This window comes from Bos taurus, chromosome 19 (genome assembly GCF_002263795.3).
Source record: "Bos taurus isolate L1 Dominette 01449 registration number 42190680 breed Hereford chromosome 19, ARS-UCD2.0, whole genome shotgun sequence".
Taxonomy (NCBI): Eukaryota; Metazoa; Chordata; class Mammalia; order Artiodactyla; family Bovidae; genus Bos; species Bos taurus.
This window is the reverse complement of record NC_037346.1, coordinates 31,485,474-31,499,084: the sequence shown is the minus strand read 5'-3', so window position 1 is coordinate 31,499,084 and position 13,611 is coordinate 31,485,474. Positions and strand designations below refer to the sequence as shown.

The window sequence follows — 13,611 nt, the reverse complement described above, 5'->3', positions numbered from 1 at the left end:
GTTCAATCCCTGGTCCGGGAAGATCCCATATGATGCGGAGCAGCTAAGCCCATGTGCCGCCAACTATGGCAACTGTGCCCTAGAGCCAGGGACCCACAACCACTGAGCCCACATGCGTAACTACTGAAGCCTGCACTCCACAACAAGAAAAGACTGCAATGAGCAGGCTGCACAGCGCAACTGGAGAGCAGTCCCTGCTCAGCGCAACGCGAGGAAATCCCACGGACACCAACGAAGACCCTGCACAACTAACAACAAGTAAAATTAAATAAAAAGAGCCTGTGGTTAAAAAAAGAAGAAATAGGTCTTCTTGACATGGTTACAAAATTAAAAAAAAAAGCTGGGGGAGGGGGGGTGCAATTCAGAAAAATCCCCTGAAGAGCATCTTCCTATCCACAGCCTGCCGGTTACTTTAATAAGTGAATAGGTTTCAGGTGGTCCTGGTATTGCTGTTATTGGAGTCACACCATCAAGCAAGACCCTGGAGACCCTCCACACCCTTGGCAGAAGTCCATTCACAGTGACTGCTGACAGTGTGTATCTGTGAAGATGGAGCAAGGGACCAAAGACAGCCAGCTGGAATATTCTGAAAGCAAACGCTTTCTTCAAAAGACATCAAATACTAGCAAAATATATCAACCCGGCTACCACTGTGAGCCCCCAAATATTCGTTCACTTTTTGGTGTCCCATTTTCATAATCAAAGCCTTAACACCATGTTGAAAAGAGAATTTGCTGGATAGGATTATAACAATAAGGAAAATTTTAACAGGAACATAAAACCTTAAAACTCCTATAAATCTGCTGGATACTGAGGTCAGGACAAAAGAGAGAAAGGAATGAGGAGAATTTGCCAGGTACTCGATGCAGAGACGAAACACATCCAGGAAAAGTCTATGGCATATTTCATTCTCTTGTGAAAAATACCCAATAGAGGGCTTGCTCAGAGAAGATTCTAAACAGAACTCATTTGACAATTTTTGCAGTAGGCAAAATACCTTCAATTAATTAGAAAGGCAAAACCATGTGTGCACATATACAAACTGCAGATGTGCAGAAATAAATACCATCTTGGGCTGGCCCAGATCCAGGTAAACATGGGCCCTGAAGACCTCCCTAATTTCAGTGGACTGAAGTCTGGAAAAGTGATTAACTATCTAAATGCAAGTGTAACTGCTCCATGCCCCCAGAGAATGCGGGGAGAGAAAAGAAGGCTCTTACATCCTAATTAAAAGTCCGAGCTTTTGCCCCATGGAATGCAAGACCGCTTTGGACACAGGAAACTGTTCTTTATCCAGCTACACTCATAAAGCTGTCAATAAGTTGAGAAAGTGGCCTTGATGGTGTGAAAAAAAAAAAGAAAAAAAAACCTCTCTTAGAGCACTGGCTGCTAATAAAATTCTTTTCTGTTCAATGAAGTCCAGCAAATCATCTAGGATCATATAAATAGCAAATTTAACAGCAAATTAGCAAGGCTTATAAAATATATGACCACTTAGGCAGCAAGGAAAGCCAAAAATCAAGGTTGGAGAATTACTAAATTATGGTTAAAAGATATCTTTCTTTCTTTTGATGCCTTTCATTGAAAGTCTTTAAAAATCTATTTTGAGAGAACTAAACTGCTTTTCAAAGGGGACATTATTAAACTAGCTGTGTTTGATAGGGTCAGGACCTCTCACCCTTGATAACCACCCAAAAATAAGTAATGACCTGCACAGCATGAGAGATCTGTGCAGAGCATCCAGGCCTCCCGGGTCCAGTGTACCATCTTCTGGTTTCTGGTAAGGATTTTAGACTTTGGCACAAAGTCATCGTGGTTATGAAGAAAACGTGGCCCTGTCTCTACACTTTCTAATACCTTCAGAAAAATAAAATAGCTACTTCCCTTTATGAAACTGGCAACCATTTAAAGAGTTTCTGACAAAACGAGGAGCCAGACTCTAAAGAAGTCATTAAAACAATTCATACATTAATACCTGGAGATCTAGCTTAAATTCTCGATTTTCATCCCTTCCCCCCCCCCCGCTCCCCGTTAAAGAGATTCTCATTAGTTGTGCCCTAGAACACAGGTAGCGTCATTATTAAACTGGCCCCTTCCTGATGTTTCATGGAAGGTTATAGAGACTCTTTATGAGGACCAAATTCTCAAAGCTGGTAACTTTGCAATAAAGTTCTTTTCACCAAATCTTGGCACACACAATCTATGCTTGGCTCTGAAACATTTTTAGAAAAATTTACACAGGAAAAAATTCAACACTTTTGAAGCTTCCATCTTTATTAAGTATTGGAATAGTTGATGTGTTAAAGGTAAGTTCTCAGCTGGTTATTCTAAGGTATTGCTGTGATTCCCAAACTTTTAGTGACTTGACATAATGATAAAATTGAACACATATATTGAGAACTTGTTGTCATTGTTTAATCACTAAGTTGTGTATGACCCTTTGTGACCCCGTGGACTGTGTCCCGCCAGGCTCCTCTGTCCGTGGGATTCTCCAGGCAAGAATACTGGAGTGAGTTGCCATTCCCATCTCCAGGGAATCGTCCTGATTCAGGGATCAAACTCATGTCTCCAGCATTAACAGGTAGATTCTTTATTGCTGAGCCACCAGGGAAGCCCTGAGAACTTCTTAAGAGCCCCCAAATTATGCAGAGTGTTAAGGATACAAAAGCTCTCTAGGAGATCCACTCTTGGTTGAGGGGGACACAGAAACAGAAAAAAGTTGAATAACAAGGAAATAAGCATGTGATTAGCCACCAAAATGAAGATGGGAAGAGTAGAACCAATGACCAACTTAGAAGAAACAGACCAAACAGACCATGCAGTTGGACACCAACTTCAAATTCAGAGCATATCATAGGTCAGGCTGCTATAATAAAAATGCCACAGACTGGGTAAATTTAAACCACAAACATTTATTTCTCAGTTCTGGAGGCTGAAAGGTCAAGGCACCAGCAGATTGAGTGTTTAGTGAGAACCTACTTCCTGGTTCATTGACAGCTGTCTTCTCACTGTGTCCTCATATGGCAGAAGAGGTGGTCCCTGGGGTCCCTTTTCTAAGGGCACTCATCCCATTCACGAGGACTCCACCCTTATGACTTCATCTCCAAATGCCCAACCTCCAAATGCCATCACTTTGGGGATTAGGATCTCAACTTATGGATTGGGAAGGGATAAAAACATTCAGTCTATAAAAGGGGGGGTTCCAAAATCATGCTTTGTTGTTGTTCAGTCACTAAGTTGTGTCTGAGTCTTTGCAACCCCATGGACTGCATCATGCCAGGCTCCTCTGCCATTCACCACCTCCCAGAGTTTACTCAGATTCATGTCCATTGAGTCGATGACACTATCTAACCATCTCAACTTCTGCCACCCACTTCTCCTCCTGCCCTCAATCTTTCTCAACAAGTCAGCTCTTTGCATCGGGTGGCCAAAGTATTGGAGCTTCAGCATCAGTCCTTCCAATGAGTATTCAAGGTTGATTTCCTTTAGGATTGACTGGGTTGATCTCCTCACGGTCCAAGGGACTCTCAAAAGTCTTATTGAGCACCACAATTTGAAAGCATCAGTTCTTCATCAGTTCTTCAAAATCATGCTTAGGTCTGATAACTCACAGAAAGCTGTCATACTCACAGTTATGGTTAATTATAGGGAAAGAACACAGATTAAAATCAGCCAAGGGAAGGGACACCAAGGGTAGAGTCCAGGAAATTTCCAAATGCAAAGCTTCTGGTTATCCTGTCCCTGTGCACTTGTGGATGGAGTCAAATCCTCCCAGTTGCTGTGTGTGATAATATGCCAGGTGTACAACCAACCTAGCATGCTCACCTCAGCCTTTGGTGTCCAGAGTTTCTACTGTGACTCAATCTCAAGCCACCTACATGACTGACCTTTACTACCCAGCTTCTCCCTGAGGTGGGGTCACTCCCTTTGGTCTCCAGCCCCTCCAGGGGCCAGAACTGATGCCACATAAGGCCTCAACATGAATCACATTATTAAGACTGTCCAGTGGCCAGAGCCCCCAGGCAAACAAAGATACTTCCCTGAGGCATGATATTAATCACTTTCCAATAGTTGAGGACAAAGGCCAGACACCCCTTTGGATAAGGTTAATTCTTCCTTAATCAGAAAGGTACAGAAACTCGACTATGGAAAGATCAGGGTAGACTGGAGTAATTAGAAAGGATATAGAAATTTCGTTCAGTACTTTAAACATTAAAGTGAATTACATGCTAATAATTTAGCATGGAAAAAATGGGAAAAAATTAGAATCATTGAGCAAGAAAGCAGGAAAACAGTCAGTAAAAGAGTATTTTTAGAAGATTAAAGTGATTATGAGCTCCACTTTTCCATCTCTCTCTTTCCACTCTCTTCCCAGGAAATCAGGTGTAGTCTCTCAGTCTCTTGTTGTTAAATAAGTTGGCAGGGCTCTAACTGACATGTCTAGACTTGAACTCCACCTAGAGCTGATCTAAAACTTCCACTGGGATGTCAAATGGACATCTCAAGAGAACTTGTCCTAGGCATCTCTCATCTCCATATGGTGCCATGAGTGATCCAGCTGCTCAAGCAAAGATACCAAGCCATCCTCTCAACCAACATCCATCTAATCCAGAAGCAGTGACACCCCTAATTCAAATTTTTTCCTAAATTCAACCATAATAAGCCAATCCTACTGCCACAATCCAAGCCAAGTCAGCATCATCTCTCATTTAGAGAGATGCTCGGGAGGTGCCTTCTTTCCCTTCACAATCCATTTATCCTCTGCCCAGCAGCCTGAGTGATCTCTATAGAGTATAAATCATACCATGTTATACCTGTGCTTAAAGCCCTTCAGTGGAAGCTCCCAACTCCTTTAAAATAATATACAAACTGCCACTATCACCCCCAAAACTTCGAAAAGGTTGACCACCTTAGATTTCATCTTGCATGGTTCTTTGCTGTCTTCTGGTCACACTGGCCATTCCTTGAACACAATGAGCTTCTTATAGCTGGGTCTCTACAGGCTATCTTCTCTTTGGAACACTTTTCTCTCGAATCTTCTGTTGGCTGGTATCTTCTTATCATCTGGGTCTTAGGTCAATGATAAACTCCACCAAGAGGTCTTCCTTGGCCATCCAATCTGAGTGGCAGCCACTTTCAATCACTATCAGAGCACCCTGTTTTAATTCCATCATAGCAAGCATCACTTTATTGACTTGTTCGTGAATTTTGTTTGTTTACATGTCTATTGCTTTTCTCTCTTACTAAGATATAGGCAAGTAAAAAGTTGTCCATTTTGCTTACTTCTCTGTGTCCAGTTTCTACTACAGAGATGGACACATAGTATCTGTGTTCTCATCAGATCCTTATTGAATGAACAGGATACGGTATTTTAAATTTATCATAGGCATTCAAAATAGTTAAGAAGGAAAAGCCTGTCTTTTTACACTCCTTCCTTCTTTGAATTCTTTTTTTGGTGTATGATTCCTCCTCTCCAACAGTAATTTTTAATTACTTTTATCCTCCACCTTATTACGACTGGCTTCTTCAAAGAAGCTAAGGCATCCATTTACTCTAAAATGTAAATGACTGATAAATGTGTTAAGGCCTTTGAAGTTGGAACAAAGTATGAAATCAGTGATTTTCAGACCATGACATTCCCAGACCATGTAAGGTGAAGTTCTCAGTCCCTCAATTCATCCAGTTTTTTTGTATTTGAGTACTTTTTCATGCTGAGCTTGCCAGAATACCTAGTTGCCGCGTATCTTTTTAAGTTAATGGTGATTACAGAAATGATTTTACAGACAAGTATCAATGGAATAGACCCTCGATGATAACCTTTGTAGCCAACTGAGCTGGGGAGTCTGGGATCTTCCTCTGTAACCTTAAAAATGTGTCTACCTGAGTACACAGCCCTAGTTAGGGGAATAGGAAAAACAGAGGCACAAAGTATGTTAATGCTACTTTTGGAGGCCTTGTGAGATTCTAGACTAAACTTTAGGAAATAGTGGGAGTCAAAGGAAGGAGATATTTTAAACAAACAACTGCAAAGGGCAACTGCTTGGAAACAAAGGACAACAAATAGAATAATCAGATTTGAGGCCAAGATATTGAGCCTTGTTGCAAAATGAACAGTAGAAAGTTTTGATGAATGTAGAAATATTGAGATGCATAGATAATCTTGTTAGGGAAAAATGTATCAAGACTGAAGTCATGGCAGAACCATCAGCCATAAATATCAAACAAGCAGTCGGGAAATATGAGAGTGGAGTTAGATGCAGCTTGAGGCTAGAGATCAGATACTAGTAAACCCCTGGCCACATCTGCACGTGGAAAGCCCCCAATCGATATACTTGAGAAATTCCTAGTCCTGAAACAGGCACAAAGAGAAACATCATAACTTGTGGTACAGACACAGAAAACTGTAGTCCCATAAATATGAATCACCAAGTATTTAATGACTTGAGACCCAGACATGAGGCTTGGGTGACATCGTGTTCTGAGCGGCAAAATCACCATGGTAACAAGCTATTTCTAGGTCCTGGTGTGGCTATTCCAACAGGGTAGATAATAAAAATCTGGGAGTCCCTTTGTTCAACTCTCTGCAGATCCACTAGCTTCAAATGGGCAGTCAACTGTCACAACTACCCTGGGTACACACATGCCCATGAAGCACAGAAGGAAGAAACTGAAGATTCCTGCTCACTAAGACATAGTCTTTCTCTAGGCTGGTTTCCTATCATTTTTGATTCTTAATAAAGCTGATGTGTAGACATAGAAAGTGTTTCAGTCCCTCATTTCTAAAATACTTAAAATCCAGTGTTTGTGTTCCAGGATTCAAGCCTAAGACACTAAAATTTTATATTAAAAGTAATAAAACACTTTTATATGAAAAGTAAAAAAAAAACATAAAGTCATCAGAAAAGAGAGATAAACAATAAATCTACACCCTCAACTTTCTCAAATGGGATTATATTAGAAGGCATGGGCTCCTGCCAGCCAATGAGGTAAAACTGACCTCATTCAAATGGAACCCTAGCTATTTCTGATCTTTTGCTGTCAGGGATTTTAAAACACTGCATTTAGGTTTCTTCACTTTAGCTTTCTTCTAACTTCACTGCTTATTCTAGGCTGATGACTACCCCAGGAGAATGACCCTCTGATGAGCCAATGACCTTCTGTCCGAGACCATGGAAGAGGCCCCACTGTCTCCTTGAGTTCAACTTGAGTTTCAGTTGCCTAGACCACCCACCAGTGGAGCTGGAAGTTAGAGTTCATGGTCCTGGAGAAAGCTGCCCAGAAACTGCTTCCTGGGAGTTGTTGACTGTCACACCCCTCCCTTGGCTTCTAGCAGTGAAAGATGGGGGTCTCACTCAGTTACCATCCTTGTGCCTAGAGTAGGAAGCTACTCCTGGTCCCAGACTGAAGGTCTTGCCCTAGGACTGAGTACATCTCTGAGTGACTGTGGGTTGATGAACACTACCCTCTATCCTGAAAAGAGAACCGCACCCTAATCCCTGGAACCTGGGAAAGTCACCTCATATGGCAAAAAAGACTCTTGAGAGTCCCTTGGACAGCAAGGAGATCAAACCAGTCAATCCTAAAAGAAATTGACCCTGAATATTCATTGGAAGGACTGAAGCTGAAGCTGAAGTTCCAGTACTTTGGCCACCTGATGTGAAGAGCTGACTCCCTGAAAGAGACCCTGATGCAGGAAATGACTGAAGGCAAAAGGAGGAGGAGGGCAACCGAGGATGAGATGGTTAGATAGCATCACCAACTCAATGGACATTAATTTGAGCAAACTCTGGGAGATTGTGGAGGACAGTGGAGCCTGGCACACCACCGTCTATGGGGTTGCAGAGAGTCAGACATGACTTAGCCACTGAACAACAACAACATGGAAGAAAACAGATTTTGCAGATGCTATTAAATATCTTGATATGACCAGATTATCCTGGATTAAGAGGATTTAGGGGTGGGCCCTAAATGCACTATAAAAGTGGAGCAGAAAGAGATTACAGCACAGAAGAAGGGAACGCATGTGATGACACAAGCAGAGATGGGAGAGATGTTTCCACAAACCAAGGAACAACCACCACCAACCACCAGCAGCCGGAAGAGATTATAAACAGATTGTTCTTTAAAGTCCCTGAGGGAGGGTGGCCCTTCTGACACCTTGATTTCAGCCCAGAGATATTGATTTCAGACTTCCAGCCTCCAAATCAGTGAGAATAGAAATGTCTGATGTTTTAAGATACTAAGTTTATGGTAATATGTTACTGCAGGCAGTGTATTGAATATAGTGAATACAGGTAAAACAGTGATTGAAACAGAAACAAGATGTACCACTTCAAGAAAAATGCCTTCCCTACCCAAGCACCCAGCAGAACAGACACAACATTATCCAATACCTGGAAAGTTATGACCAACCTAGACAGCATATTAAAAAGCAGAGACATTACTTTGCCAACAAAGTCCGTCTAGTCAAGGCTATGGTTTTTCCAGTGGTCATGTATGGATGTGAGAGTTGGACTATAAAGAAAGCTGAGCACCGAAGAATTGATGCTTTTGAACTGTGGTGTTGGAGAAGACTCTTGAGAGTCCCTTGGACTGCAAGGAAATCCAACCAGTTTATCCTAAAGGAGATCAGTCCTGGGTGTTCATTGGAAGGACTGATGATGAGGCTGAAACTCCAATACTTTGGCCACCTGATGTGAAGAGCTGACTCATTGGAAAAGACCCTGATGCTGGGAAAGACTGAGGGCAGGAGGAGAAGGGGACAACAGAGGATGAGATGGTTGGATGGCATCATTGACTTGATGGACATGGGTTTGGGTGGACTCCGGGAGTTGGTAATGGGCAGGGAGGCCTGGCGTGCTGCGGTTCATGGAGTCACAAAGAGTTGGACATGACTGAGCAACTGAATTGAATTGTATTTTGTTCAAGGACAAGGCTATTCAATTCCAGCTATGAAAAGAAATATATGTACAAGTACTCAATGCTTGATGTACATTATAAGGATTTTTTCCCTTTTTTTTTTTTGCAAATAGAATGTAAGTATAATCTTAAAAAGCTATTTGATATTTAAGATTTTGATTTAATATAAACTACCTAAAACAGCCAATAGTGGCTCAAACTTGAAAAAAGTACTACTATTTTCCCCCTATTTTTATGACATGTGTATTGAGAACTACAGAAAAGCTCTAAAAAAATAAAAAACTGACACTATAGGTGATTTCTTTGCCTTGAAATACACAGTTAATTAATTTTTCCTCCACTCTTTGCTCCTCCACTCTTTGCATGTATAAATATTTTTATTGCAAAGTAAGGACTGTAAGATCTTCTACAATCTTTTAGTTTACGGCTCAATAATGTGACATTTTGTGATTATTTTCCTTTCTCATTAAATTCTCATCCAAAGCATGTTTTCATAACCACATAGAGTTTTTCATCTTTGGATCTTACCATGAGGATTTTAATTTTTACAGAATCCCTCCATCGGTCTAATTACATATCTATTTACCTTTGAAAATATGCTTAGAAGCTCATTACGCTTTCTTTTAGTATTTTATGGTGTCTGGTCTGTTAAGAGTGTTAATGCACCCGGAATTTATTTTAATATATGATTTGGCAGCATGATCTAATCTTCCCTCCCCCAAATGGCTCAGCAGTTATGAGTCAACAAGTTGTGAGATGACTTTTTAATGAAGGATGCTTTCTCCACTAGTTTGACACATACTAACTTCTGATTTATGTTTCTAGGCTTACTCCTGAAAGTGAGTTAGTCACTCAGTCATGTCCAACTCTTTGTGGCCCTATGGACTATAGCCCGCCAGGCTCCTCTACAGGTGGAATTCTCCAGGCAAGAATACTGGAGTGGGTCGTGATTCCCTTCTCCAGGGGATCTACCCACCCCAGAGATTGAACCCAGGTCTCTCGCATAGTAAGCAGATTCTTTACTGCCTGAGCCACCAGGGAGGCTTACTCCTAATATTGTATTCTGCTCCACTGGCCACTTTGTGTATTCCTCATCATAAAAAATTACAGAAACTTTATATGATTGAACAACTCCCTCCTCGTAACTGTTATTTTTCAAAACCATCTCAGTTCTTCTGAGGCATTCAATTTGGTCAAATTCAACATTTTAAATGATAACATTTTAATGAAAAACTACTTTTTAATTGCAGGGGTTCACTCGGAGATGACAAAGTATATTTACAGATCCTGTTATCTAAGAATAAGTTTTCTAACGATTTATGAAGGTTTTCTCTTCTTCATCCTCAAATGTTTTCCCCCAGCAATAAGCTCCCTCTCCAGCATAAATAATTGACCCTTTCCTGGATTATTTTAATCAGCAAATAAACACAATTTACTTTCTATCTTCATTGGGGGGGGGGGAATTATCCCAAACTCCACACTCTCATATCTCTCTTTCCTTGCACGTTAAAGCCTTTGGGGGTAGAGTCTCAGATGTAGAAAACAAACTTTGGTTACCTGGGATGGAGAGAGGGATAAATTGGGAGATTGGGACTGACATACACACTACTATATATAAAATAGATAGGTAACAAGGACCTACTATATAGCCCAGAGAACTCTGCTCAGTACTCTGTAATGGCCTATATGGGAAAAGACTGAAAAAAGAGTAGATTCATGTATACACATAACTGCTTCACTTTGCTGTACACCTGAAACTAACTCAACATTGTAAATCAACTATACTCCAATAATGGAGAAGGAAACAGCAACCCACTCCAGTATTCTTGCCTGGGAAATTCCATGGACAGAGGAGCCTGGCGGGCTACAGTCCCTGGGGTGGTGAAGGGTCGGACGTGACTTAGCGACTAAACAACAAATACTCCAATAAAAACTGGAAAAACAAAAAACAAAAAAACCTTTGGTGAGAGCTGTCTGCAGTCTGCAGTGGCTACCACTTATTCACATCTCATTTACTGTTTAACATACTTAAAAGGAGATTTTTCTCCACGAAATCACTTTGTTAACACCAGAAATTAACACAACGTTGTAAATCGATTATACTTCAATTTAAAAAGGAAAAAAAAAAGTTTTAAAAAAGGTAACAAAAAAACCCCGAGATTCTTCTCACAATGGTCATCCACCATGATTTCTGAAAGGACATCAAAAACCTCATTTCTGACCTCCCAGCAGTAGGCCCCTGGCTGCTAGGAAACGCTCAGCTCCTAGCTCCTGGAGTTCCACCAGCAATGCTCCTCCTCCGACCTCATCACAGGCCAAGCCCATGAACAAGTCACAGGAAATAAACATAGAATCTGGGTAATAAATAAAGTCTTACCTTTCTTTTCCTCTGTGCGGAGTCTAGTCTCTCTGGCTCACAGCGGGCAGCGGGCAGCAGAGGCCTTGTATCCGGATCTTCAGTCCAGAGTTCCTGATGCAAAACAGGCTACACCTGCACCTTAGCTACAGGGGTGGGGCGTGTGCAGAAGCTCCGCCCACAAGGCTCCATCCAAGATGGCGGCCACGGGCCGTGTGCAGAGACGCTCTGCCTGTCCCTGAGATCTCGCCCCACCTCGCGAGAACCCAGTCGACTCTCCCAGCCTAAAAGCAGAAAGACCCTTGTGGAGTACCGACTCAGGAAGGTCAGTAACAAATGGGGAGGGAGGAGGGGGGAGGGAGGAGGGAGGAGGGTTCAGGCTGGGGAACACATGTATACCTGTGGCGGATTCATTTTGATATTTGGCAAAACTAATACAATTATGTAAAGTTTAAAAATAAAATAAAATTTAAAAAAATTAAAAAAAATAAAAACAAAAAAGAAAAAAAAACAAAATGCTGACACCCTAGGTGGGACAGGCTGGCCTTATTCACCTGCACTCCTCCCTAGGTTCCAGGCCCACCCTGACTCCAGCCGGAAACATAGCGGAGGCTTTGGGAGCTTCCTCTGATCCCAGAGGACACTGTGACTGAGTGGAATGCGACTGCCTGGGGCCAAATCCAGAGCAGCTCTGCCCAGGAACTTGGTGCTAGGGTGTGGCGCAAGCAGGCCTTAGACCCTAGTAGTCCCCCTTGAGGGGACCACATTGTGACATATTTGGGGTTGGAGACTGAAATGACATGACTGCATTTGGCTGCCTCTGGCTGGCTTTCCCATGGTGTCAACCCCAGGGACGGAGGGAACCAAGGGCAAGAGGGAGACAGGGCAGCCTTGCCTGCAGTATCGCTGGGAGTGTGGTCGTCTCTACCTCTCTATGCTACACCAGTGCGATGTGTCCTCTTTGCTCACCTCCAGGGGTCAATGGTAGCATCCTCCATGGTCACTTCTGGTTTGGTGAAGGATGGGATAGCCCGAGACCTGAGAGGCAAAACTGGGAAAAGGCCCAGGTAACGGGGACACCGGACAAAACGGAATAAGGACTCACGATCTGAGTTCAGGAAAAGACATGGGGATGCCCAGGGCAAAGGCTCCCAAGGTGGGTACAGATCCATGAGGTAGCCCCACCCAGGCAGTGCTGCTTTCTCAGAAGTGACCTGGGGGCCCTGGTGCTGGTACTGGTGCTGCTAAGTCGCTTCAGTCATGTCCGATTCTGTGCGACCCCATAGACGGCAGCCCACCAGGCTCCCCCGTCCCTGGGATTCTCCAGGCAAGAACACTGGAGTGGGTTGCCATTTCCTTCTCCAATGCATGAAAGTGAAAAGTGAAAGTGAAGTCGCTCAGTCGTGTCCGACTCTTAGCGACCCCATGGACTGCAGCCCACCAGGCTCCTCTGTCCATGGGATTTTCCTGGGAACCCCTCAAAAGGCCAGGAACCCCATGCTCAGGAGGGAAGCCCAGAGAGCTTCTGGCAAGAACAGGAAACACTCATCGGCCAAGGTTCCTGGGCTCTCCTCCCAGGATCAGAACAGGAGGATTGCAGCTGCCCCGGAGATCAGGTGAGTACCATGGGGAACCCCCCACCCCACCCCATACCTTTAGCTCTCACCTGGTAAGGGATCTGAAAACTTCTCCTTTTCAACCTAAGGGAGGAAAGAGAAGAACTACCCCCCTCACCCCCATCTGAGAGCAGTGCCACCCACTAAGGGACCAAGCTGGTCAGGAACTATAGAGGCCAACCGTCTCTGGCCAGGATGTTCTGATTGAGGAAGGACTAACTAGTTCAAGCTCCAACCATTACAAATAGGGGGACCCCAGTTACATCAGAGTTCACACCATTTGGATACCTCCTATTTGGGTCTTTTGAGGAATCCATTAACTGTTTGCTGCTGGGTCCAAATTTCCCAAGCAAATCTTCTTTGGGTTGAATCTTATGGCATTTGTGTGACAACAGGTCACTCCAACTGGCCCCCTTGGCCTTTGGAAACAAATCTAACATAGAGCATCTAAGGGATGGGGAACCAAGAGTCCACTGAGCTGAAGGGTCACCCATTAGGGTCCATCAGGAAGAAACATCTTACCATTCTGTGTGGTATAGCCTGGGCCCCAGACAGGCTGGGAGATGGGAAGGTAGACCTGGCAGTGGGTAGCAAACTTGGGTGACCCACCTCAGCTTCATCCTCACGGAAAGTTGGAGAAGCCACTCCAGAATGGAACCAATCCATTTGCAGCTTCACTCCTCCTAAAAATGGAAGACAGCCTAGGGGTATCCTGGGAGT

The 13,611-nt window shown here is 43.2% G+C and overlaps 1 long non-coding RNA gene across 3 annotated transcripts in view; it reads right to left on the bottom strand.

Annotated features, from left to right (window-relative positions):
• The window catches only part of LOC112442572 (uncharacterized), a 39,664-nt gene extending 28,068 nt beyond the window's left edge, over positions 1 to 11,596 (bottom strand). For 2 of the 3 annotated variants that reach the window (XR_009491707.1, XR_009491706.1), the window contains exon 1: positions 11,297 to 11,596. This is a non-coding gene — a long non-coding RNA (uncharacterized lncRNA). The remainder of the gene's footprint in view (positions 1 to 11,296) is intronic. The other variant, XR_003030743.2, reaches the window with a different exon arrangement.
• Between the last annotated feature and the right edge of the window lie 2,015 nt (positions 11,597 to 13,611).